At 42.1% G+C, this 27,387-nt stretch overlaps 11 non-coding genes across 11 annotated transcripts; 8 read left to right on the forward strand and 3 right to left on the reverse strand.

Moving 5' to 3' along the window:
• The first annotated feature begins 2,643 nt into the window (after positions 1–2,643).
• Positions 2,644–2,716, forward strand: trnav-aac (transfer RNA valine (anticodon AAC)). Its single transcript has one exon. It is a non-coding gene; the product is annotated as a tRNA-Val (tRNA).
• Positions 2,717–4,541: 1,825 nt separating this feature from the next.
• On the forward strand, positions 4,542–4,614 carry trnav-aac (transfer RNA valine (anticodon AAC)). The gene has a single exon. It is a non-coding gene; the product is annotated as a tRNA-Val (tRNA).
• Positions 4,615–6,835: 2,221 nt separating this feature from the next.
• Positions 6,836–6,908, forward strand: trnav-aac (transfer RNA valine (anticodon AAC)). Its single transcript has one exon. It is a non-coding gene; the product is annotated as a tRNA-Val (tRNA).
• Positions 6,909–13,181: 6,273 nt separating this feature from the next.
• trnag-gcc (transfer RNA glycine (anticodon GCC)) lies at positions 13,182–13,252 on the reverse strand. Its single transcript has one exon. It is a non-coding gene; the product is annotated as a tRNA-Gly (tRNA).
• Positions 13,253–13,492: 240 nt separating this feature from the next.
• trnav-aac (transfer RNA valine (anticodon AAC)) lies at positions 13,493–13,565 on the forward strand. The gene has a single exon. It is a non-coding gene; the product is annotated as a tRNA-Val (tRNA).
• Positions 13,566–18,007: 4,442 nt separating this feature from the next.
• trnav-aac (transfer RNA valine (anticodon AAC)) lies at positions 18,008–18,080 on the forward strand. Its single transcript has one exon. It is a non-coding gene; the product is annotated as a tRNA-Val (tRNA).
• A 1,716-nt stretch (positions 18,081–19,796) lies between these two features.
• On the reverse strand, positions 19,797–19,867 carry trnag-gcc (transfer RNA glycine (anticodon GCC)). Its single transcript has one exon. It is a non-coding gene; the product is annotated as a tRNA-Gly (tRNA).
• Positions 19,868–20,107: 240 nt separating this feature from the next.
• Positions 20,108–20,180, forward strand: trnav-aac (transfer RNA valine (anticodon AAC)). The gene has a single exon. It is a non-coding gene; the product is annotated as a tRNA-Val (tRNA).
• Positions 20,181–24,106: 3,926 nt separating this feature from the next.
• Positions 24,107–24,179, forward strand: trnav-aac (transfer RNA valine (anticodon AAC)). Its single transcript has one exon. It is a non-coding gene; the product is annotated as a tRNA-Val (tRNA).
• A 1,716-nt stretch (positions 24,180–25,895) lies between these two features.
• trnag-gcc (transfer RNA glycine (anticodon GCC)) lies at positions 25,896–25,966 on the reverse strand. Its single transcript has one exon. It is a non-coding gene; the product is annotated as a tRNA-Gly (tRNA).
• A 240-nt stretch (positions 25,967–26,206) lies between these two features.
• On the forward strand, positions 26,207–26,279 carry trnav-aac (transfer RNA valine (anticodon AAC)). Its single transcript has one exon. It is a non-coding gene; the product is annotated as a tRNA-Val (tRNA).
• Positions 26,280–27,387: the final 1,108 nt, after the last annotated feature.

Consider the following 27,387-nt stretch of genomic DNA (forward strand, 5'->3'; position numbering starts at 1 on the left):
GCATGAGGTCATGTGTGTGTTTTATGTCACAGTGGGTCTCAGAAAGGCAGTGGGTGGGGTGGGGGGGTCCAAAGAGTGGATATAAACACTCATATGGAAAACATCAAGCAATCACGCAATCTGATACTCAATCTGGGGCCTGAGGAACGTCTCCTTGACCCCTTGAGATGGACTTAGTACACACACACACACACACACACACACACACACACACACACACACACACACACACACACACACACACACACACACACACACACGTGGCAATGATCTGGATAGCCAATTAGTTGTGGATGGAGGGTGGAAGGACATGCGGGCTGAAAGTGGAAAATAAGTTCCTCTAAATGAGGAAAAATGGGAAACAGGCGGCAACCAATGTTTGGTAACACACACACACACACAAGCACACACACGCACATACACACACACACACACACACACACACACACACACACACACACACAAACACACACACGCACACACAAGCAGTAAAAATATCTCAGATTCTGCTTGCAAACAAATCTATTCTCTGTCATTATGGCTGCTACATGCCTCATCCTAAAAAAGTGTCTTTGGAAGCACACAAAGAATCACTGACTCATCTCCATGATTAAAGACAGCATTTTTTTTTTAAACCCAGGAAATAAGTCTCCGAAAGACAAGTTGTCTTATATCCAGAGTCTATATAGAGATATACGAACCAACGGGTGGGTCCAAACAATTTATCCCCAACAATTTAGCGAATTAGAGCTTTTCAACTTGCCATTCGCATGCAACTAGCAACAAAGATACCCCCAGGAATGAAAAAAAAAGAAGGAGTCTGAACAGGGGATATGATGCCAAATATAAAACAATAGTGATTATAGCAGTCAAACAGCTGCTGAGGACTGATTCATAAAATGCAACATCAATGATATTGAAAACATGTGAAAAGAGGCTATCTTATATTTGCTAAAGATATTGTTGATACTGAAAACCTGAATAATTTTTACTTTTATTTCGTGGAAAAAGTATTGTCCAAACTAGGGTTGTACGGTATACCGGTATTAGTATAGTACTAATGATACTAATGAATCGCATTCGGTACTATACCGCCTCTGAAAAGTACCGGTCCGCCACCTCCCTGTGCCCCCGTCGTCGTCACGTCGTGTCATTGCTAGTTTACGAGCAGAAGAGCATGTTCGGCAGTGCACAATCACGGAGTACTTACAAGCAGACACAGTGTGTAGACAGAAAAGGGAGAACGGACGCATTTTGGCTTAAAAACAAACAATAAAAGTGAAGTTATAACACTGAAACGCCTACTAGAAGAGGTGCTTTAAGGCATGGGTGTCAAACTCTGGCCCGCGGGCCAGATTTGGCCCGCCGTGTAATTTCTCTTGGCCCGTGAGGTGATATCAAATGAACACTAGACCTGGCCCGCCGAATATATACAGCGGCGGTGCCGCGGTACAACGCTAATTCTCATACTTGCCGAACCTCCCGGGAGACTCCCAAATTTCAGTGGCCCTCCCGAGAATTGTAATGTCCCCTTTTCATTCAGTCCAACGAGTGCTGGCTCTGTTACATAAAATGTGTGGCTCTGACACGCACACAGAAGTGAATGCAACGCATACTTGATCTTCAGCGATACAGTTTACACTGAGGGTGCGAGTATAAAAACCTTTCACATTGTTAGAAATATACGCCACACTGTGAATCCACATCAAACAAGAATGACAAACACATTTCGGGAGAACATCCGCACAGTAACACAACATAAACACAACAGAACAAATACCCAGAACCCTTTGCAGCAATAACTCTTCCGGGACGCTACAATACACACACCCCACACACCCCACACACCTTGTAGCGTCAGGTTCATTAGTGTTGTGCCGGATAATGCACCCCCGGCGTAGAATGCACCCCCTAACGGGGGTGTTGTATCAACTAAAGCCCACACTTAAAGTTTCCACGTGCAAGATTGAATCTATTTGAAAAAGCTATTTAATAAGAAGCCAAAAGTGCAAAAAGAATAATGTTCGTGTTGGAGGAGTTGTGAATGAATGAAATATGAAATCCATGCTGCAGTCTGCAGGTGTACCTAATGTTGTGGCCCAGCAGCGACTGCAGCACGGATTTCATATTTCATTCATTCACAACTCCTCCAACACAAACAGGTGCTGATTCTCATCCCGGTAGCTTCACACTCGGCTGTGGACCGATCCAATGAGAGCTGAAGATCCTGGCCAGTTGAAGCCATCAGGACCACATCATCTGCAAAAAGCAGAGACCTAATCCTGCAGCCACCAAACTGGATCCCCTCAACGCCCTGACTGCGCCAAGAAATTCTGTCCAAAAAAGTTATGAACAGAATCGGTGACAAAGGGCAGCCTTGGCGGAGTCCAACCCTAACTGGAGATGTGTCCGACTTACTGCCGGCAATGCGGACCAAGCTCTGACACTGATCATACAGGGAAAGGACCAAGCTCTGACACTAATCATACAGGGAGCGGACCGCCACAATCAGACAGTCCGATACCCCATACACTCTGAGCACTCCCCACAGGACTTCCCGGGGGACACGATCGAATGCCTTCTCCAAGTCCACCAAGCACATGTAGACTGGTTGGGCAAACTCCCATGCACCCACTTGCAGCAGTTTCCATGGTGTAGTGGTTATCACATTCGCCTAACACGCGAAAGGTCCCCTGTTCGAAACAGGGTGGAAACAAGGCTTTTTTACTTTCCTTCTTACGTCTATAAATAAGCAAGGAAAGAAACAATAGCAAAGTCCTGTGTTTCATCATGAAGTAGTTTGCAACATACCTGAGCACCTCATGTACAGCCGAGCTCACACAACACCAAATTTAGAGGGTTCTCATATAGTCAGACCTTTAGGCTTCAAAATCATGAATGCTGGGTTCCATGAAAATGTCACGCACAAACCTGTGAAATTTCTCATTCATTCAAGTCACTGTATTCTCAGGGCATTGAATGGATTGCAAATATACTGTTTAGATTGATTTATAAGACGTTTAACATCTCAGCTAAGCAGGATTCATAAGTGTAATTCCCAAAGATTAGTCAAAGATTCACCTGAAACCTAAATCTTAGCAGAGGATGGTTTCTATCCATCGACCCCTGGGTTATGGGCCCAGCAGGCTTCCGCTGCGCGACTCTGCTGTCTTCTACTGAAAGATGCTTACTCTGGTGAATAACCAAAGAGTTAGAGAAGACAGCTGTAGTCTGAATAGGTGTCAGCCTTCCATTTTAATTAAGAATCAGTCGAAGATTTGCTTGAAACCTAAATCATAGCAGAGGATGGTTTCGATCCATCGACCTCTGGGTTATGGGCCCAGCACGCTTCGGCTGCGCGACTCTGCTGTTTTCTACTGGAAGATGCTTACTTGGTGAATATCCAAAGAGTTAGAGAAGACAGCTGTAGTCTGAATAGGTGTCAGCATTCCATTTGAATTAAGAATCAGTTGAAGATTCGCTTGAAACCTAAATCATAGCAGAGGATGGTTTCGATCCATCGACCTCTGGGTTATGGGCCCAGCACGCTTCCGCTGCTGCCTGTAACAAAACAAATTGAATTTAGGCTTACATTCACGTGGTTTGAAAACAAACTGAGAAATTGTTATAGAATACATCAAGACACTGACGGGATTTGAGCCCAACATCTTCTGTTTAATAGTCAGGGACTTTGACTGACACCTACAGCAGGGATTCCAACTCGATGCCTATAACCCTACAATAAATTAATGATAACCAATTGGAGGCGATAGCATTGATTATCAGTAAATTACATTAGTTTAAACAAGTGGGGCTTGAAGGTTATGTTGCAAACGTGACACACGTTTTAACTAGAAACACTTTTGCAAATTTAGAGAAGGACATGGGCTGTACAAGAAAACCCTCGAAACACCCGTGCTCGTGTCAAACTCACGTCCCTGGGTGGACTTTAACCACCATCCTCTCAGTTAACAGCCTAGCGTGCTGACCGATTGCGCCACAGAGACTGACTAATTTATGTGATTAATTACTCCCCAAAAAAATTATAAAATCTCATGTTACGATGGCCCGATGTCATTGTCTTTGGATGGGCGTAACTAGAAGTACACTGCTTCAGCATTCGGTGAGTCAAATATGCCTTTTGGGTGGAATGCCTGTGTCTTGCGGTCGTCACAAACATTGCTTTTGTCCCTTATGAATAATAGTTAAAATGTAATAAAAGCAACAAATTGCATTGGCCGGGAATCGGACCCGGGTCTCCCGCGTGGCAGACGAGAATTCTACCACTGAACCACCAATGCCTGTGGAGTAATAGAGATTTATGAACTCGGTTAAGAGGAAGAACGTTTGAAATGCGGGCTGCGACAGACAAAATATGCTACAAAGTGGAACACATTCTACGTGCACAAGGGATATAACACCATCCACAAAAGGCAAGAAATGCAATGCAGCTAATAACAGCAATAAGACTAGCGAGCACCATGTTTGCCATCGGCCGAAAATTTCCTTGTAAGTCTTGATAAAGATCACTACTTGCATCAGTTTCCATGGTGTAGTGGTTATAACATTCGCCTAACACGCGAAAGGTCCCCTGTTCGAAACAGGGTGGAAACAAGGCTATTTTTACGTTCCTTCTTATGTCTATAAATAAGCAAGGAAAGAAATAATAGCAAAGTCCTGTGTTTCATCATGAAGTAGTTTGCAACATACCTGAGCACCTCATGTACAGCCAAGCTCACACAACACCAAATTTAGAGGGTTCTCATATAGGCAGACCTTTAGGCTTCAATATCATGAATGCTAAGTTCCATGAAAATGTCACGCACAAACCTGTGAAATTTCTCATTCATTCAAGTCACTGTATTCTCAGGGTGTTGAATGGATTGCAACTGTACTGTTTAGATTGACCTATAAGACGTTTAACCTCTCAGCTAAGCAGGAATCATAAGTGTAATTACCAAAGATCAGTCAAAGATTCACCTGAAACCTAAATCATAGCAGAAGATGGTTTCGATCCATCGACCCCTGGGCTATGGGCCCAGCACGCTTCGGCTGCACGACTCTGCTGTTTTCTACTGGAAGATGCTTACTCTGGTGAATATCCAAAGAGTTAGAGAAGACAGCTGTAGTCTGAATGGGTGTCAGCCCTCCTTTTGAATCAAGAATTAGACGAAGATTCGCTTGAAACCTAAATCGTAGCAGAGGATGGTTTCGATTCATCGACCTCTGGGTTATGGGCCCAGCACGCTTCCGCTGCTGTTTTCTACTGGAAGATGCTTACTCTGGTGAATATCCAAAGAGTTAGAGAAGACAGCTGTAGTCTGAATGGGTGTTAGCCTTCCATTTAAATTAAGATTCAGTCAAAGATTCGCTTGAAACCTAAATCATAGCAGAGGATGGTTTTGATCCATCAACCTCTGGGTTATGGGTCCAGCACGCTTCCGCTGCGCTAGCCTGCTGTCTCTAACTAGCAAATGCTTACTCTGGTGAATATCCAAAGAGTTAGAGAAGACAGCTGTAGTATGTATGGGTGTCAGCCTTCCATTTGAATTAAAAATCACTCGAAGACTCCCTTGAAACTTAAATCATAGCAGAGGATAGTTTCGATCCATCGTCCTCTGGGTCATGGGCCCAGCACGTTTCCGCTGCGCCACTCTGCTGTCTGTAACCTGATGATGCTTTCTCTGGTGAATATCCAGACAAACTACTTGCAACAAAGTGATTTGGAACTCATCTGAAGTAGTCTTTCTTTCTGAGTCCTGGTTGTGTCCACATTTAAATTGGCATTTTTTTTAAATTAAACATTGTAGTAATCATCTAACTCTGTGGATCAATTGGGATTTTATTCAAAACGATTAGAATTTAGCCTTACATTCACGTGGTTTGAAAACAAACTGAGAAAGTGTTATGGAATTAACATCAAGACACTGACAGGATTTGAGCCCAATATCTCCTGTTTAACAAACCAGCACCCTGACTGACAGCTATAGTGCCTGGAACATCATGGGATTTCAACTCGATGCCTATAACCCTACACTCAATTAATGATAGCCAATTGGAGGCCATAGCATTGATTATCAGTAAATTACATTAGTTTAAACAAGTGGGGCTTGAAGGTTATGTTGCAAACGTGACACACGTTTTAACTAGAAACACTTTTGCAAATTTAGAGAAGGACATGGGCTGTTCAAGAAAACCCTCGAAACCCCCGTGCTCGTGTCAAACTCACGTCCCTGGGTGGACTTTAACCACCATCCTCTCAGTTAACAGCCCAACATGCTGACCGATTGCGCCACAGAGACTGACTAATTTACGTGATTAATTACTCCCCAAAAAATCATAAAACCTCATGTTACGATGGCCCGATGTCATTGTCTTTGGATGGGCGTAACTAGAAGTACACTGCTTCAGCATTCGGTGAGTCAAATATGCCTTTTGGGTGGAATGCCTGTGTCTTGCCGTTGTCTTAAACATTGCTTTTGTCCCTTATGAATAGTAGTTAAAATGTAATAAGAGCAACAGATTGCATTGGCCGGGAATCGGACACGGGTCTCCCACGTGGCAGGTGAGAATTCTACCACTGAACCACCAATGCCTGTTGAGTAATAGAGATTTATGAACTCGGTTAAGAGAAAGAACGTTTGAAATGCGGGCTGCGACAAACAAAATATGCTACAAAGTGGAACACATTCTACGTGCACAAGGGATATAACAACATCCACAAAAGGCAAGAAATGCAATGCAGCTAATAACAGCAATAAGACTAGCGAGCACCATGTTTTCCATCGGCCGAAAATGTCCTTGTAAGTCTTGATAAAGGTCACTACTTGCAGCAGTTTCCATGGTGTAGTGGTTATCACATTCGCCTAACACGTGAAAGGTCCCCTGTTCGAAACAGGTTGGAAACAAAGCTTTTTTTACTTTCCTTCTTATGTCGATAAATAAGCAAGGAAAGAAATAATAACAAGGTTCTGTGTTTCATCATGACGTAGTTTGCAACCAGTGACGTGCAGTCACTAGAGGCAGGTGAGGCAGGGCCTCACCTGCCATCATGGAAAGAAAAAAAATGTAAAAAGAAAAAAAATTAATTAAATTGTTATATGTATCCAGTGATTATACTATAAAGTTATTTTCCATTTAACTTCACCAGTTTTAGATTATTTTTATTCAAAATCGCTGAATTTTCACATTTGTCGTTCAAATACTGAGAAGAGACGGTGCGGTGAACAGCAGACAGTTGAGGCACGTCACTCAGTGCCGCAACATGGATTCCGGGCTCGGCTAAGTGCTGGCCTGCTGTGCAGTGAGACTGTATTGCTATATGAATTATATTATACATTTCCATAGTTTAGTTAGCTGAGGTATATAATGTACAGTGTATTTTGTCAACAACTGTATGTATGTAAAGTATTTCTTGTGCTGAGCGATCATAAAACTGCTGCGAAGACGCACTGGCTGAGGCTCGCGTAACCCCGCCTCCTGGTGCCGGTTATTGCACCTTCGCCGCAGACTGCACTCCCCGACGGGAGCGCCACACCAACCAAAGCCCACACCCAAACCCTCCACGTGCAAGACTGAATCCACCCAAAAAAAGTCACTTAACAAGAAGCCAAAAAGTGCAAAAACAACATTGCTCGCGCCGGAGGAGCCGTGAACGACTGCAGGGACACACCATCAGGTACACCTGCATGGATTTCATATTTCATTCATTCACAACTCCTCCAACACCAACACCACTGTTCCCGCACTTATAAGTAAAGGTAAGACCAGGGGTGCTCATTACGTCGATCGCGAGCTACCGGTCGATCTCGGAGGGTGTGTCAGTCGATCACCAGCCAGGCATTAAAATAATAGTCCTAAAAATGAGCGATCATAAATCTTCACTATGACGTCACTTTCGTCACTTGATTGACATTCACGGCACCCGAGGGTCTTCTGAGATGACGCTGGCTGCTGCCAGCTCATTAAAATTACCGACTGGAAGGCAAGAAACACTTTATTTCAACAGACTCTGCCGCTGTACCTGTCGTCAAAACTCCAAAGACCGACAGCACAGTTGCACAGTTGTGCTAACAAAATAAGAGTCTCAGAAAGCTGGCGTGCACAAGCTAGCAAGCTACGGAGTTTGCCGACAATGTATTTCTTGTAAAGTGCATACAAAGGAGTACGGAAGCTGGACAAATAAGATGCCAAAAACCAACCATTTTTATGTGGTATTGGACAGAAAGGAGGACTTTTTTTCTCCTCCATTCGAAAATGCGGACGTATCAGCACCACTGTCTGATTCCAATCAATGCAAGTCATCAGAATCAGGTAATACACCAACTTATATTCTTGTCTTCATGAAAGAAAGGAATCTATATGTGTTAAACATGCTTGTATTATCTTTAAACACTTTTAACTTATTAACAATATTAACTATATGTGTTAAACATGCTTGTATTATATTTAAACACCTTTAAGTTGTTAACAATATTAACTATATGTATTAAACATTCTTGTATTATCATTAAACACCTGTAATTTTTTAACAATATTAGCTATGTGTTAAACATGCTTGTATTATCATTAAACACCTTTAACTTGTTAACAATATTAACTATATGTATTAAACATGCTTGTATTATTATTAAACACCTTTAATTTTTTAACAATATTAACTATATGTGTTAAACATGCTTGCATTATCTTTAAACACCTTTTACTTGTTAACAATATTAACTATATGTATTAAACATACTTGTATTATCATTAAACACCTTTAATTTTTTAACAATATTAACTATGTGTTAAACATGCTTGTATTATCATTAAACACCTTTAACTTGTTAACAATATTAACTATATGTATTAAACATGCTTGTATTATCACTAAACACCTTTAATTTTTTAACAATATTAACTATAAGTGTTAAACATGCTTGCATTATCATTAAACACCTTTAACTTGTTAACAAAAACATATATTTCATAAATAAGTAAATGTAAATTATATATATGAATGAGGTAGATCCCCACGACTTGATCAATTGAAAAGTAGCTCGCCTGCAGAAAAAGTGTGAGCACCCCTGGGTAAGACCATAATAATGTTTTTTTTTATTAAATGTGCTTTTTTGTGTGCTACAGTTTGTATGTGTAAAGTTAAAGTTAAGTTAAAGTACCAATGATTGTCACGCACACACTAGGTGTGGTGAAATTTGTCCTCTGCATTTGACCCATCCCTTGATCACCCCCTGGGATGTGAGGGGAGCAGTGGGCAGCAGCGGTGCCGCGCCCGGGAATAATTGGAGGTGATTTAACCCCCAATTCCAACCCTTGATGCTGAGTGCCAAGCAGGGAAGAATGCTGGTATGAGCTTTTAAACATAACCCGTTAACTGCTGCCAATCAAATGGTGAATAAGATACTCTTTAGGGTTCATATGTTTGTAAATCTGACTGTGATGAAGTCAGTGCCTCACCAGCCATCAACCTCACCGCACGTCACTGTTTGCAACATACCTGAGCACCTCATGTACAGCCGAGCTCACACAACACCAAATTTAGAGGGTTCTCATCAGTGTTGGGTTAGTTACTGAAAACCAGTAACTAGTTACAGTTACTAGTTACTTTATTTCAAAAGTAACTCAGTTACTAACTCAGTTACTTACACCAAAAAGTAATGCGTTACTGTGAAAAGTAACTATTTAGTTACTTATTCTACTTTTTGTTTTTAAAGCTCCCATTAATGCCCTTTTAGCCTTCATTTCAGTACTGTTATTGCACTGGAGATTAATACAATCTGTTGATCAACTTGACATGCATTTGCATCACTGAACTCTGCTAAGCAATGTGCTCTACATACAACACACAAAGACAAAGATATGTTTCAAAGGGCCGATTTATTTCAGGCCAGGACAAATTGACAAAACTATTTTAAATAGCTGCAACATAACATACATAAGTAACAAACAGCATAATAACACTAACACTAACACTAACCACGTTAAACCCAGATTCCAAACTAACAAAGGTCTTAACTCATTCTCTTTCTATGCCACTTCAATATGGAATGCACTCCCAACAGGTGTAAAATAAAGGGCATCTCTATCCTCCTTCAAAACCGCACTAAAAGAACACCTCCAGGCAACTACAACCCTAAACTAACACCCTCCCTTCCACATAATACCTCTTTGGATTGTAAATAATCAAATGTAGACATTTTTTCTTATACTTTCTGATCTCTCTCTCTGTGTCCAGTACTTGCTATACATATCCTACCAAGTCAGTCCTACACTGTTTCAATGTCCATTTCTCTGATGATGCAATTGTTGATGACTGAAGTGTTGATACCAACCAAACCTAAATATACCCTGATGATTATCTTGTGTGATGACTGTATTATGATGTTAGTATATATTTGATAGTATATATCTGTATCATGAATCAGTGGACCTCGACTTAAACAAGTTGAAAAACTTATTGGGGTGTTACCATTTAGTGGTCAATTGTACGGAATATGTACTGTACTGTGCAATCTACTAATAAAAGTTTCAATCAATCAATCAATCAACAACATAGCTATAAAGCTGGCTTCACCTAAGGAAGGCACACGTGACATACACAGAGCCTAACCAGGCAGATTTGAATTGTTGTTTTGGGCAGTAGACGGGATCTTTGATCCAAGACACAACTTACATTTAACTAAAATGTTATTTTCTTTGTGCTCGACAAAAGAAAAGAAGTGAGAATATCTCATACTTGCCAACCCTCCTGAATTTCAGTGCCTCTCCCTGGGACAACCATTCTCCCAAATTTCTCCCGATTTCCAGCCAGACTTAAGGCACGCCCCCTCCCTGTCCGTGCGGACCTGAGTGAGGACATCCTGTCGTCACGTCCGCTTGGCCAACCAAAAAGTAACCACAGAACACTATACCGTATAGTCGTATAGTGTTACTTTTTTGTTGGCCAACTGTTTACGTTGTATTGCGCACCCCCCTCCCCTCCCCACAACCAGACACGCACACACACAGAGAGCGCAGAGGAAGAATCAGAAGCACGTCATTGCTTCGCTGCCATAAAACACGATCAGATCCTCAGTTTCTAGCCGATACTACATAAAAAATAACGTAAAATAACGCAGTAACGCATCATGTAGTAACGGTAACTGAGTTACTGAATATAAAAAAATAACGCGTTAGATTACTAGTTACCGCCGAAACTAACGGCGTAACAGTAGCGCGTTACTTTGTAACGCGTTAGTCCCAACACTGGTTCTCATATAGGCAGACCTTTAGGCTTCAATATCATGAATGCTAAGTTCCATGAAAATGTCACGCACAAACCTGTGAAATTTCTCATTCATTCAAGTCACTGTATTCTCAGGGTGTTGAATGGATTGCAACTGTACTGTTTAGATTGACTTATAAGACGTTTAACCTCTCAGCTAAGCAGGAATCATAAGTGTAATTACCAAAGATCAGTCAAAGATTCACATGAAACCTAAATCATAGCAGAGGATGGTTTCGATCCATCCACCCCTCGGTTATTGACCCAGCACGCTTCGGCTACACGACTCTGCTGTTTTCTACTGGCAGATGATTACTCTGGTGAATATCCAAAGAGTTAGAGAAGACAGATGTAGTCTGAATGGGTGTCAGCCCTCCTTTTGAATTAAGAATTAGACGAAGATTCGCTTGAAACCTAAATCATAGCAGAGGATGGTTTTGATTCATCGACCTCTGGGTTATGGGCCCAGCACGCTTCCGCTGCTGTCTTCTACTGGAAGATGCTTACTAAGGTGAATAACCAAAGAGTAAACCTTCCATTTGAATTAAGATTCAGTCGAAGATTCGCTTGAAACCTAAATCATAGCAGAGGATGGTTTCAATCCATCAACCTCTGGGTTATGGGCTCAGCACGCTTCCGCTGCGCTACCCTGCTGTCTCTAACTAGAAGATGCTTACTCTGGTGAATATCCAAAGAGTTAGAGAAGACAGCTGTAGTCTGAATGGGTGTCAGCCCTCCTTTTGAATTAAGAATCAGTCAAATATTCGCTTGAAACCTAAATCATAGCAGAGGTTTCAATCCATCGGCCTCTGGGTTATGGGCTCAGCACGCTTCCGCTGCGCCACCCTGCTGTCTCTAACTAGAAGATGCTTACTCTGGTGAATAACCAAAGAGTTAGAGAAGACAGCTGTTGTCTGAATGGGTGTCAGCCTTCCATTTGAATTAAAAATCACTCGATGATTCGCTTGAAACTAAAATCATAGCAGAGGATGGTTTCGATCCACCGACCTCTGGGTTATGGGCCCAGCACGATTCCGCTGCGCCACTCTGCTGTCTGTAACCTGATGATGCTTTCTCTGGTGAATATCCAGACAAACTACTTGTAACAAAGTGATTTGGAACTCATCTGAAGTAGTCTTTCTTTCTGAGTCCTGGTTGTGTCCACATTTAAAATGGCATTTTTTTTATTAAACATTTTAGTAATCATCAAACTCTGTGGATCAATTGGGATTTTATTCAAAACGAATAGAATTTAGGCTTACATTCACGTGGTTTGAAAACAAACTGAGAAAGTGTTATAGAATTAACATCAAGACACTGAAAGGATTTGAGCCCAATATCTCCTGTTTAACAATCCGGCACCCTGACTGACAGCTATAGTGCCTGGAACATCATGGGATTTCAACTCGATGCCTATAACCCTACACTCAATTAATGATAGCCAATTGGAGGCGATAGCATTGATTATCAGTAAATTACATTAGTTTAAACAAGTGGGGCTTGAAGGTTTTGTTGCAAACGTGACACACGTTTTAACTAGAAACTCTTTTGCAAATTTAGAGAAGGACATGGGCTGTTCAAGAAAACCCTCGAAACCCCCGTGCTCGTGTCAAACTCACGTCCCTGGGTGGATTTTAACCACCATCCTCTCAGTTAGCAGCCCATCATGCTGACCGATTGCGCCACAGAGATTGACTAATTTACGTGATTAATTTACTGCCCAAAAAATTATAAAATCTCATGTTACGATGGCCTGATGTCCTTGTCTTTGGATGGGCGTAACTAGAAGTACACTGCTTCAGAATTCGGTGAGTCAAATATGCCTTTTGGGTGGAATGCCTGTGTCTTGCGGTTGTCACAAACATTGCTTTTGTCCCTTATGAATAATAGTTAAAATGTAATAAAAGCAACAGATTGCATTGGCCGGGAATCGGACCCGGGTCTCCCGCGTGGCAGGCGAGAATTCTACCACTGAACCACCAATGCCTGTGGAGTTGGAGAGATTTATGAACTTATTTAAGAGGAAGAACGTTTGAAATGCGGGCTGTGACAAACAAAACATGCTACAAAGTCGAACACATTCTACGTGCACAAGGGATATAACAACATCCACAAAAGGCAAGAAATGCAATGCAGCTAATAACAGCAATAAGACTAGCGAGCACCATGTTTTCAATTGGCCGAAAATGTCCTTGTAAGTCTTGATAAAGGTCACTACTTTCAGCAGTTTCCATGGTGTAGTGGTTATCACATTCGCCTAACACGTGAAAGGTTCCCTGTTTGAAACAGGGTGGAAACAAGGCTTTTTTTACTTTCCTTCTTATGTCGATAAATAAGCAAGGAAAGAAATAATAGCAAGGTCCTGTGTTTCATCATGAAGTAGTTTGCAACATACCTGAGCACCTCATGTACAGCCGAGCTCACACAACACCAAATTTAGAGGGTTCTCATATAGGCAGACCTTTAGGCTTCAATATCATGAATGCTAAGTTCCATGAAAATGTCACGCACAATCTGTGAAATTTCTCATTCATTCAAGTCACTGTATTCTCAGGGCGTTGAATGGATTGCAACTGTACTGTTTAGATTGACTTATAAGACGTTTAACCTCTCAGCTAAGCAGGAATCATAAGTGTAAATCCCAAAGATCACTCAAATATTCACCTGAAACCTAAATCATAGCAGAGGATGGTTTCGATCCATCGACCCCTGGGTTATTGACCCAGCACGTTTCGGCTGCACGACTCTGCTGTTTTCTACTGGGAGATGCTTACTCTGGTGAATATCCAAAGAGTTAGAGAACACAGCTGTAGTCTGAATGGGTGTCAGCCCTCCTTTTGAATTAAGAATTAAACGAAGATTCGCTTGAAACCTAAATCATAGCAGAGGATGGTTTCGATTCATCGACCTCTGGGTTATGGGCCCAGCACGCTTCCGCTGCTGTCTTCTACTGGAAGATGCTTACTCTGGTGAATAACCAAAGAGTTAGAGAAGACAGCTGTAGTCTGAATGGGTGTTAGCCTTCCGTTTAAATTAAGATTCAGTCGAAGATTCACTTGAAACCTAAATCATAGCAGAGGATGGTTTCAATCCACCAACCTCTGGGTTATGGGCCCAGCACGCTTCCGCTGCGCTACCCTGCTGTCTCTAACTAGAAGATGCTTACTTTGGTGAATATCCAAAGAGTTAGAGAAGACAGCTGTAGTCTGAATGGGTGTCAGCCTTCCATTTGAATTAAGAATCAGTCAAAGATTTGCTTGAAACCGAAATCATAGCAGAGGATGGTTTCGATCCATCGACCTCTGGGTTATGGGCCCAGCACGCTTCCGCTGCCCTACTCTGCTGTCTTCTAATGCAAGATGCTTACTCTGGTGAATAACCAAAGAGTTAGAGAAGACAGCTGTAGTCTGAATGGGTGTCAGCCTTCCATTTGAATCAAGATTCAGTCGAAGATTCGCTTGAAACCTAAATCACAGCAGAGGATGGTTTCGATCCATCAACCTTTAGATTATGGGGCCAGCACGCTTCCGCTGCGCTACCCTGCTGTCTCTAACTAGAAGATGCTTACTCTGGTGAATATCCAAAGAGTTAGAGAAGACATCTGTAGTCTGAATGGGTATCAGCCTTCCATTTGAACTAAGATTAAGTCGAAACCTAAATCATAGCAGAGGATGTTTTCGATCCATGGACCTCTGGGTTATGTGCTCAGCACGCTTCAACTGCGCTACCCTGCTGTGCTTCAACTGCGCTACCTTGCTGTCTCTAACTAGATGATGCTTACTCTGGTGAATATCCAAAGAGTTAGAGAAGACAGCTGTCACCTGAATGGGTGTCAGCCTTCCATTTGAATTAAGATTCAGTCAAAGATTCGCTTGAAACCTAAATCATAGCAGAGGATGGTTTCAATCCATCGACCTCTGGGTTATGGGCTCAGCACGCTTCCGCTGCGCTAACCTGCTGTCTCTAACTAGAAGATGCTTACTTTGGTGAATATCCAAAGGGTTAGAGAAGACAGCTGTAGTCTGAATGGGTGTCAGCCTTCCATTTGAATTAAGAATCAGTCAAAGATTCGCTTGAAACCTAAATCATAGCAGAATATGGTTTCGATCCTTCGACCTCTGGGTTATGGGCCCAGCACGCTTCCGCTGCGCTACTCTGCTGTCTTCTAATGGAAGATGCTTACTCTGGTGAATAACCAAAGAGTTAAAGAAGACAGCTGTAGTCTGAATGGGTGTCAGACTTCCATTTGAATTAAGAATCAGTCAAAGATTCACTTGAAACCTAAATCATAGCAGAATATGGTTTCGATCCTTCGACCTCTGGGTTATGGGCCCAGCACGCTTCCGCTGCGCTACTCTGCTATTTTCTAATGGAAGATGCTTACTCTGGTGACTAACCAAAGAGTTAAAGAAGACAGCTGTAGTCTGAATGGGTGTCAGCCTTCCATTTGAATTAAGAATCAGTCAAAGATTTGCTTGAAACCGAAATCATAGCAGAGGATGGTTTCGATCCATCGACCTCTGGGTTATGGGCCCAGCACGCTTCCGCTGCCCTACTCTGCTGTCTTCTACTGCAAGATGCTTACTCTGGTGAATAACCAAAGAGTTAGAGAAGACAGCTGTAGTCTGAATCGGTGTCAGCCTTCCTTTTGAATCAAGATTCAGTCGAAGATTCGCTTGAAACCTAAATCATAGCAGAGGATGGTTTCGATCCATCAACCTTTAGATTATGGGGCCAGCACGCTTCCGCTGCGCTACCCTGCTGTCTCTAACTAGAAGATGCTTACTCTGGTGAATATCCAAAGAGTTAGAGAAGACATCTGTAGTCTGAATGGGTGTCAGCCTTCCATTTGAACTAAGATTAAGTCGAAACATAAATTATAGCAGAGGATGTTTTCGATCCATCGACCTCTGGGTTATGTGCTCAGCACGCTTCAACTGCGCTACCCTGCTGTGCTTCAACTGCGCTACTTTGCTGTCTCTAACTAGATGATGCTTACTCTGGTGAATATCCAAAGAGTTAGAGAAGACAGCTGTAGGCTGAATGGGTGTCAGCCTTCCATTAGAATCAAGATTCAGTCGAAGATTCGCTTGAAACCTAAATCATAGCAGAGGATGTTTTCAATCCATCAACCTTTAGATTATGGGGCCAACACGCTTCCGCTGCGCTACCCTGCTGTCTCTAACCAGAAGATGCTTACTCTGGTGAATATCCAAAGAGTTAGAGAAGACATCTGTAGTCTGAATGGGTGTCAGCCTTCCATTTGAACTAAGATTAAGTCGAAACATAAATTATAGCAGAGGATGTTTTCGATCCATCGACCTCTGGGTTATGTGCTCAGCACGCTTCAACTGCGCTACCTTGCTGTCTCTAACTAGAAGATGTTTACTCTAGTGAATATCCAAAGAGTTAGAGAAGACAGCTATAGGCTGAATGGGTGTCAGCCTTCCATTTGAATTAAAAATCACTCGAAGATTCGCTTGAAACTTAAATCATAGCAGAGGATGGTTTCGATCCATCGACCTCTGGGTTATGGGACCAGCACGCTTCCGCTGCGCCACTCTGCTGTCTGTAACCTGATGATGCTTTCTCTGGTGAATATCCAGACAAACTACTTGTAACAAAGTGATTTGGAACTCATCTGAAGTCGTCTTTCTTTCTGAGTCCTGGTTGTGTCAACATTTAAAATGGCATTTTTTTTAATTAAACATTGTAGTAATCATCAAACTCTGTGGATCAATTGGGATTTTATTCAAAACGAATATAATTTAGGCTTACATTCACATGGTTTGAAAACAAACTGAGAAAATGTTATAGAATTTACATCAAGACACTGACAGGTTTTGAGCCCAATATCTCCTGTTTAACAAACCGGCACCCTGACTGACAGCTATAGTACCTGGAACATCATGTGATTTCAACTCGATGCCTATAACCTTACACTCAGTTAATGATAGCCAATTGGAGGCGATAGCATTGATTATCAGTAAATTACATTAGTTTAAACAAGTGGGGCTTGAAGACTATGTTGCAAACGTGACACACGTTTTAACTAGAAACACTTTTGCAAATTTAAAGAAGGACTTGGGCTGTTCAAGAAAACCCACGAAACCCCCGTGCTCGTGTCAAACTCACGTCCCTGGGTGGACTTTAACTACCATCCTCTCAGTTAACAGCCCAACATGCTGACCGATTGCGCCACAGAGACTGACTAATTTACGTGATTAATTTATTCCCAAAAAATTATAAAATCTCATGTTACGATGGCCCGATGTCCTTGTCTTTGGATGGGCGTAACTAGAAGTACACTGCTTCAGCATTCGGTGAGTCAAATATGCCTTTTGGGTGGAATGCCTGTGTCTTGCCGTTGTCACAAACATTGCTTTTGTCCCTTATGAATAATAGTTAAAATGTAATAAAAGCAACAGATTGCATTGGCCGGGAATCGGACCCGGGTCTCCCGCATGGCAGGCGAGAATTCTTCCACTGAACCACCAATGCCTGTGGAGTAATAGAGATTTATGAACTTGGTAAAGAGGAAGAACGTTTGAAATGCGGGCTGCGACGGACAAAATATGCTACAAAGTGGAACACATTCTACGTGCACAAGGGATATAACAACATCCACAAACGGCAAGAAATGCAATGCAGCTAATAACAGCAATAAGACTAGCGAGCACCATGTTTTCTATTGGCCGAAAATTTCCTTGTAAGTCTTGATAAAGGTCACTACTTGCAGCAGTTTCCATGGTGTAGTGGTTATCACATTCGCCTAACACGCGAAAGGTCCCCTGTTCGAAACAGGGTGGAAACAAGGCTTTTTTACTTTCCTTCTCATGTCGATAAATAAGCAAGGAAAGAAATAATAGCAAGGTCCTGTGTTTCATCATGAAGTAGTTTGCAACATACCTGAGCACCTCATGTACAGCCGAGCTCACACAACACCAAATTTAGAGGGTTCTCATATAGGCAGACCTTTAGGCTTCAATATCATGAATGCTAAGTTCTATGAAAATGTCACGCACAACCTGTGAAAATTCTCATTCATTCAAGTCACTGTATTCTCAGGGCGTTGAATGGATTGCAACTGTACTGTTTAGATTGACTTATAAGACGTTTAACCTCTCAGCGAAGCAGGAATCATAAGCGTAAATCCCAAAGATCAGTCAAAGATTCACCTGAAACCTAAATCATAGCAGAGGATGGTTTCGATCCATCGACCCCTGGGTTATTGACCCAGCACGCTTCGGCTGCACGACTCTGCTGTTTTCTACTGGGAGATGCTTACTCTGGTGAATATCCAAAGAGTTAGAGAAGACAGCTGTAGTCTGAATGGGTGTCAGCCCTCCTTTTGAATTAAGAATTAGACGAAGATTCGCTTGAAACCTAAATCATAGCAGAGGATGGTTTCGATTCATCGACCTCTGGTTTATGGGCCCAGCACGCTTCCGCTGCGCAACCTTGCTGTCTCTAACTAGCAAATGCTTACTCTGGTGAATACCCAAAGAGTTAGAGAAGACAGCTGTAGTCTGAACGGTTGTCAGCCTTCCATTTGAATTAAGAATCAGTCAAAGATTCGCTTGAAACCGAAATCATAGCAGAGGATGGTTTTGATCCATCGACCTCTGGGTTATGGGCCCAGCACACTTCCGCTGCGCCACTCTGCTGTCTGTAACCTGATGATGCTTTCTCTGGTGAATATCCAGTCAAACCACTTGTAACAAAGTGATTTGGAACTCATCTGAAGTAGTCTTTCTTTCTGAGGCCTGGTTGTGTCCACATTTAAAATGGCATTTTTTTTTATTAAACATTGTAGTAATCATCAAACTCTGTGGATCACTTGGGATTTTATTCAAAACGAATAGAATTTAGGCTTACATTCACATGGTTTGAAAACAAACTGAGAAAGTGTTATAGAATTAACATCAAGACACTGACAGGATTTGAGCCCAATATCTCCTGTTTAACAAACCGGCACCCTGACTGACAGCTATAGTGCCTGGAACATCATGGGATTTCAACTCGATGCCTTTAACCCTACACTCAGTTAATGATAGCCAATTGGAGGCGATAGCATTGATTATCAGTAAATTACATTAGTTTAAACAAGTGGGGCTTGAAGGTTATGTTGCAAACGTGACACACGTTTTAACTAGAAACACTTTTGCAAATTAAGAGAAGGACATGGGCTGTTCAAGAAAACCCTCGAAACCCCCGTGCTCGTGTCAAACTCACGTCCCTGGGTGGACTTTAACCACCATCCTCTCAGTGAACAGCCCAACATGCTGACCGATTGCGCCACAGAGACCGACTAATTTCTGTGATTAATTTACTTCCAAAAATTTATAAAATCTCATGTTACGATGGCCCGATGTCCTTGTCTTTGGATGGGCGTAACTAGAAGTACACTGCTTCAGCATTCGGTGAGTCAAATATGCCTTTTGGGTGAAATGCCTGTGTCTTGCCGTTGTCACAAACATTGCTTTTGTCCCTTATGAATAATAGTTAAAATGTAAAAAAAACAACAGATTGCATTGGCCGGGAATCGGACCCGGGTCTCCCGCGTGGCAGGCGAGAATTCTACCACTGAACCACCAATGCCTGTGGAGTTATAGCTATTTATGAACTCGGTTAAGAGAAAGAACGTTTGAAATGCGGGCTGCGACAGACAAAACATGCTACAAAGTGGAACACATTCTACGTGCACAAGGGATTTAACAACATCCACAAAAAGCAAGAAATGCAATGCAGCTAATAACAGCAATAAGACTAGCGAGCACCATGTTTTTTATCGGCCGAAAATTTCCTTGTAAGTCTTGATAAAGGTCACTACTTGCAGCAGTTTCCATGGTGTAGTGGTTATCACATTCGCCTAACACGCGAAAGGTCCCCTGTTCGAAACAGGGTGGAAACAAGGCTTTTTTACTTTCCTTCTTATGTCGATAAATAAGCAAGGAAAGAAATAATAGCAAGGTCCTGTGTTTCATCATGAAGTAGTTTGCAACATACCTGAGCACCTAATGTACAGCTGAGCTCACACAACACCAAATTTAGAGGGTTCTCATATAGGCAGACCTTTAGGCTTCAATATCATGAATGCTAAGTTCCATGAAAATGTCACGCACAAACCTGTGAAATTTCTCATTCATTCAAGTCACTGTATTCTCAGGGCGTTGAATGGATTGCAACTGTACTGTTTAGATTGACTTATAAGACGTTTAACCTCTCAGCTAAGCAGGAATCATAAGTGTTAATCCCAAAGATCAGTCAAAGATTCACCTGAAACCTTAATCATAGCAGAGGATGGTTTCGATCCATCGACCCCTGGGTTATTGAACCAGCACGCTTCCGCTGCGCGACTCTGCTGTCTTCTACTGGAAGATGCTTACTCTGGTGAATAACCAAAGAGTTAGAGAAGACAGCTTTAGTCTGAATGGGTGTCAGCCTTCCATTTGAACTAAGATTAAGTCGAAACCTAAATCATAGCAGAGGATGTTTTCGATCCATCGACCTCTGGGTTATGTGCTCAGCACGCTTCAACTGCGCTACCCTACTGTGCTTCAAGTGCGCTACCTTGCTGTCTCTAACTAGAAGATGTTTAATCTGGTGAATATCCAAAAAGTTAGAGAAGACAGCTGTAGGCTGAATGGGTGTCAGCCTTCCATTTGAATTAAAAATCACTCGAAGATTCACTTGAAACTTAAATCATAGCAAAAGATGGTTTCAATCCATCGACCTCTGGGTTATGGGCCCAGCACACTTCCGCTGCGCCACTCTGCTGTCTGTAACCTGATGATGCTTTCTCTGGTGAATATCCAGTCAAACCACTTGTAACAAAGTGATTTGGAACTCATCTGAAGTAGTCTTTCTTTCTGAGTCCTGGTTGTGTCCACATTTAAAATGGCATTTTTTTTAATTAAACATTGTAGTAATCATCAAACTCTGTGGATCACTTGGGATTTTATTCAAAACGAATAGAATTTAGGCGTACATTCACATGGTTTGAAAACAAACTGAGAAAGTGTAATAGAATTAACATCAAGACACTAACAGGATTTGAGCCCAATATCTCCTGTTTAACAAACCGGCACTGTAGTCTGAATGGGTGTCAGCCTTCCATTTGAATTAAGAATCAGTCAAAGATTTGCTTGAAACCGAAATCATAGCAGAGGATGTTTTCGATCCATGGACCTCTGGGTTATGTGCTCAGCACGCTTCAACTGCGCTAGCCTGCTGTGCTTCAACTGCGCTACTTTGCTGTCTCTAACTAGATGATGCTTACTCTGGTGAATATCCAAAGAGTTAGAGAAGACAGCTGTAGGCTGAATGGGTGTCAGCCTTCCATTAGAATCAAGATTCAGTCGAAGATTCGCTTGAAACCTAAATCATAGCAGAGGATGTTTTCAATCCATCAACCTTCAGATTATGGGGCCAACACGCTTCCGCTGCGCTACCCTGCTGTCTCTAACCAGAAGATGCTTACTCTGGTGAATATCCAAAGAGTTAGAGAAGACATCTGTAGTCTGAATGGGTGTCAGCCTTCCATTTGAATTAAGAATCAGTCAAAGATTTGCTTGAAACCGAAATCATAGCAGAGGATGGTTTCGATCCATCGACCTCTGGGTTATGGGCCCAGCACGCTTCCGCTGCCCTACTCTGCTGTCTTCTACTGCAAGATGCTTACTCTGGTGAATAACCAAAGAGTTAGAGAAGACAGCTGTAGTCTGAATCGGTGTCAGCCTTCCTTTTGAATCAAGATTCAGTCGAAGATTCGCTTGAAACCTAAATCATAGCAGAGGATGGTTTCGATCCATCAACCTTTAGATTATGGGGCCAGCACGCTTCCGCTGCGCTACCCTGCTGTCTCTAACTAGAAGATGCTTACTCTGGTGAATATCCAAAGAGTTAGAGAAGACATCTGTAGTCTGAATGGGTGTCAGCCTTCCATTTGAACTAAGATTAAGTCGAAACATAAATTATAGCAGAGGATGTTTTCGATCCATCGACCTCTGGGTTATGTGCTCAGCACGCTTCAACTGCGCTACCCTGCTGTGCTTCAACTGCGCTACTTTGCTGTCTCTAACTAGATGATGCTTACTCTGGTGAATATCCAAAGAGTTAGAGAAGACAGCTGTAGGCTGAATGGGTGTCAGCCTTCCATTAGAATCAAGATTCAGTCGAAGATTCGCTTGAAACCTAAATCATAGCAGAGGATGTTTTCAATCCATCAACCTTTAGATTATGGGGCCAACACGCTTCCGCTGCGCTACCCTGCTGTCTCTAACCAGAAGATGCTTACTCTGGTGAATATCCAAAGAGTTAGAGAAGACATCTGTAGTCTGAATGGGTGTCAGCCTTCCATTTGAACTAAGATTAAGTCGAAACATAAATTATAGCAGAGGATGTTTTCGATCCATCGACCTCTGGGTTATGTGCTCAGCACGCTTCAACTGCGCTACCTTGCTGTCTCTAACTAGAAGATGTTTACTCTAGTGAATATCCAAAGAGTTAGAGAAGACAGCTATAGGCTGAATGGGTGTCAGCCTTCCATTTGAATTAAAAATCACTCGAAGATTCGCTTGAAACTTAAATCATAGCAGAGGATGGTTTCGATCCATCGACCTCTGGGTTATGGGACCAGCACGCTTCAGCTGCGCCACTCTGCTGTCTGTAACCTGATGATGCTTTCTCTGGTGAATATCCAGACAAACTACTTGTAACAAAGTGATTTGGAACTCATCTGAAGTCGTCTTTCTTTCTGAGTCCTGGTTGTGTCAACATTTAAAATGGCATTTTTTTTAATTAAACATTGTAGTAATCATCAAACTCTGTGGATCAATTGGGATTTTATTCAAAACGAATATAATTTAGGCTTACATTCACATGGTTTGAAAACAAACTGAGAAAATGTTATAGAATTTACATCAAGACACTGACAGGTTTTGAGCCCAATATCTCCTGTTTAACAAACCGGCACCCTGACTGACAGCTATAGTACCTGGAACATCATGTGATTTCAACTCGATGCCTATAACCTTACACTCAGTTAATGATAGCCAATTGGAGGCGATAGCATTGATTATCAGTAAATTACATTAGTTTAAACAAGTGGGGCTTGAAGACTATGTTGCAAACGTGACACACGTTTTAACTAGAAACACTTTTGCAAATTTAAAGAAGGACTTGGGCTGTTCAAGAAAACCCACGAAACCCCCGTGCTCGTGTCAAACTCACGTCCCTGGGTGGACTTTAACTACCATCCTCTCAGTTAACAGCCCAACATGCTGACCGATTGCGCCACAGAGACTGACTAATTTACGTGATTAATTTATTCCCAAAAAATTATAAAATCTCATGTTACGATGGCCCGATGTCCTTGTCTTTGGATGGGCGTAACTAGAAGTACACTGCTTCAGCATTCGGTGAGTCAAATATGCCTTTTGGGTGGAATGCCTGTGTCTTGCCGTTGTCACAAACATTGCTTTTGTCCCTTATGAATAATAGTTAAAATGTAATAAAAGCAACAGATTGCATTGGCCGGGAATCGGACCCGGGTCTCCCGCATGGCAGGCGAGAATTCTTCCACTGAACCACCAATGCCTGTGGAGTAATAGAGATTTATGAACTTGGTAAAGAGGAAGAACGTTTGAAATGCGGGCTGCGACGGACAAAATATGCTACAAAGTGGAACACATTCTACGTGCACAAGGGATATAACAACATCCACAAACGGCAAGAAATGCAATGCAGCTAATAACAGCAATAAGACTAGCGAGCACCATGTTTTCTATTGGCCGAAAATTTCCTTGTAAGTCTTGATAAAGGTCACTACTTGCAGCAGTTTCCATGGTGTAGTGGTTATCACATTCGCCTAACACGCGAAAGGTCCCCTGTTCGAAACAGGGTGGAAACAAGGCTTTTTTACTTTCCTTCTCATGTCGATAAATAAGCAAGGAAAGAAATAATAGCAAGGTCCTGTGTTTCATCATGAAGTAGTTTGCAACATACCTGAGCACCTCATGTACAGCCGAGCTCACACAACACCAAATTTAGAGGGTTCTCATATAGGCAGACCTTTAGGCTTCAATATCATGAATGCTAAGTTCTATGAAAATGTCACGCACAACCTGTGAAAATTCTCATTCATTCAAGTCACTGTATTCTCAGGGCGTTGAATGGATTGCAACTGTACTGTTTAGATTGACTTATAAGACGTTTAACCTCTCAGCGAAGCAGGAATCATAAGCGTAAATCCCAAAGATCAGTCAAAGATTCACCTGACACCTAAATCATAGCAGAGGATGGTTTCGATCCATCGACCCCTGGGTTATTGACCCAGCACGCTTCGGCTGCACGACTCTGCTGTTTTCTACTGGGAGATGCTTACTCTGGTGAATATCCAAAGAGTTAGAGAAGACAGCTGTAGTCTGAATGGGTGTCAGCCCTCCTTTTGAATTAAGAATTAGACGAAGATTCGCTTGAAACCTAAATCATAGCAGAGGATGGTTTCGATTCATCGACCTCTGGTTTATGGGCCCAGCACGCTTCCGCTGCGCAACCTTGCTGTCTCTAACTAGCAAATGCTTACTCTGGTGAATACCCAAAGAGTTAGAGAAGACAGCTGTAGTCTGAACGGTTGTCAGCCTTCCATTTGAATTAAGAATCAGTCAAAGATTCGCTTGAAACCGAAATCATAGCAGAGGATGGTTTTGATCCATCGACCTCTGGGTTATGGGCCCAGCACACTTCCGCTGCGCCACTCTGCTGTCTGTAACCTGATGATGCTTTCTCTGGTGAATATCCAGTCAAACCACTTGTAACAAAGTGATTTGGAACTCATCTGAAGTAGTCTTTCTTTCTGAGTCCTGGTTGTGTCCACATTTAAAATGGCATTTTTTTTTATTAAACATTGTAGTAATCATCAAACTCTGTGGATCACTTGGGATTTTATTCAAAACGAATAGAATTTAGGCTTACATTCACATGGTTTGAAAACAAACTGAGAAAGTGTTATAGAATTAACATCAAGACACTGACAGGATTTGAGCCCAATATCTCCTGTTTAACAAACCGGCACCCTGACTGACAGCTATAGTGCCTGGAACATCATGGGATTTCAACTCGATGCCTTTAACCCTACACTCAGTTAATGATAGCCAATTGGAGGCGATAGCATTGATTATCAGTAAATTACATTAGTTTAAACAAGTGGGGCTTGAAGGTTATGTTGCAAACGTGACACACGTTTTAACTAGAAACACTTTTGCAAATTAAGAGAAGGACATGGGCTGTTCAAGAAAACCCTCTAAACCCCCGTGCTCGTGTCAAACTCACGTCCCTGGGTGGACTTTAACCACCATCCTCTCAGTGAACAGCCCAACATGCTGACCGATTGCGCCACAGAGACCGACTAATTTCTGTGATTAATTTACTTCCAAAAATTTATAAAATCTCATGTTACGATGGCCCGATGTCCTTGTCTTTGGATGGGCGTAACTAGAAGTACACTGCTTCAGCATTCGGTGAGTCAAATATGCCTTTTGGGTGAAATGCCTGTGTCTTGCCGTTGTCACAAACATTGCTTTTGTCCCTTATGAATAATAGTTAAAATGTAAAAAAAACAACAGATTGCATTGGCCGGGAATCGGACCCGGGTCTCCCGCGTGGCAGGCGAGAATTCTACCACTGAACCACCAATGCCTGTGGAGTTATAGCTATTTATGAACTCGGTTAAGAGAAAGAACGTTTGAAATGCGGGCTGCGACAGACAAAACATGCTACAAAGTGGAACACATTCTACGTGCACAAGGGATTTAACAACATCCACAAAAAGCAAGAAATGCAATGCAGCTAATAACAGCAATAAGACTAGCGAGCACCATGTTTTTTATCGGCCGAAAATTTCCTTGTAAGTCTTGATAAAGGTCACTACTTGCAGCAGTTTCCATGGTGTAGTGGTTATCACATTCGCCTAACACGCGAAAGGTCCCCTGTTCGAAACAGGGTGGAAACAAGGCTTTTTTACTTTCCTTCTTATGTCGATAAATAAGCAAGGAAAGAAATAATAGCAAGGTCCTGTGTTTCATCATGAAGTAGTTTGCAACATACCTGAGCACCTAATGTACAGCTGAGCTCACACAACACCAAATTTAGAGGGTTCTCATATAGGCAGACCTTTAGGCTTCAATATCATGAATGCTAAGTTCCATGAAAATGTCACGCACAAACCTGTGAAATTTCTCATTCATTCAAGTCACTGTATTCTCAGGGCGTTGAATGGATTGCAACTGTACTGTTTAGATTGACTTATAAGACGTTTAACCTCTCAGCTAAGCAGGAATCATAAGTGTTAATCCCAAAGATCAGTCAAAGATTCACCTGAAACCTTAATCATAGCAGAGGATGGTTTCGATCCATCGACCCCTGGGTTATTGAACCAGCACGCTTCCGCTGCGCGACTCTGCTGTCTTCTACTGGAAGATGCTTACTCTGGTGAATAACCAAAGAGTTAGAGAAGACAGCTTTAGTCTGAATGGGTGTCAGCCTTCCATTTGAACTAAGATTAAGTCAAAACCTAAATCATAGCAGAGGATGTTTTCGATCCATCGACCTCTGGGTTATGTGCTCAGCACGCTTCAACTGCGCTACCCTACTGTGCTTCAACTGCGCTACCTTGCTGTCTCTAACTAGAAGATGTTTAATCTGGTGAATATCCAAAAAGTTAGAGAAGACATCTGTAGGCTGAATGGGTGTCAGCCTTCCATTTGAATTAAAAATCACTCGAAGATTCACTTGAAACTTAAATCATAGCAGAAGATGGTTTCAATCCATCGACCTCTGGGTTATGGGCCCAGCACACTTCCGCTGCGCCACTCTGCTGTCTGTAACCTGATGATGCTTTCTCTGGTGAATATCCAGTCAAACCACTTGTAACAAAGTGATTTGGAACTCATTTGAAGTAGTCTTTCTTTCTGAGTCCTGGTTGTGTCCACATTTAAAATGGCATTTTTTTTAATTAAACATTGTAGTAATCATCAAACTCTGTGGATCACTTGGGATTTTATTCAAAACGAATAGAATGTAGGCGTACATTCACATGGTTTGAAAACAAACTGAGAAAG

This window comes from Nerophis lumbriciformis, linkage group LG25, assembly GCF_033978685.3.
Source record: "Nerophis lumbriciformis linkage group LG25, RoL_Nlum_v2.1, whole genome shotgun sequence".
Lineage (NCBI taxonomy): Eukaryota > Metazoa > Chordata > Actinopteri > Syngnathiformes > Syngnathidae > Nerophis > Nerophis lumbriciformis.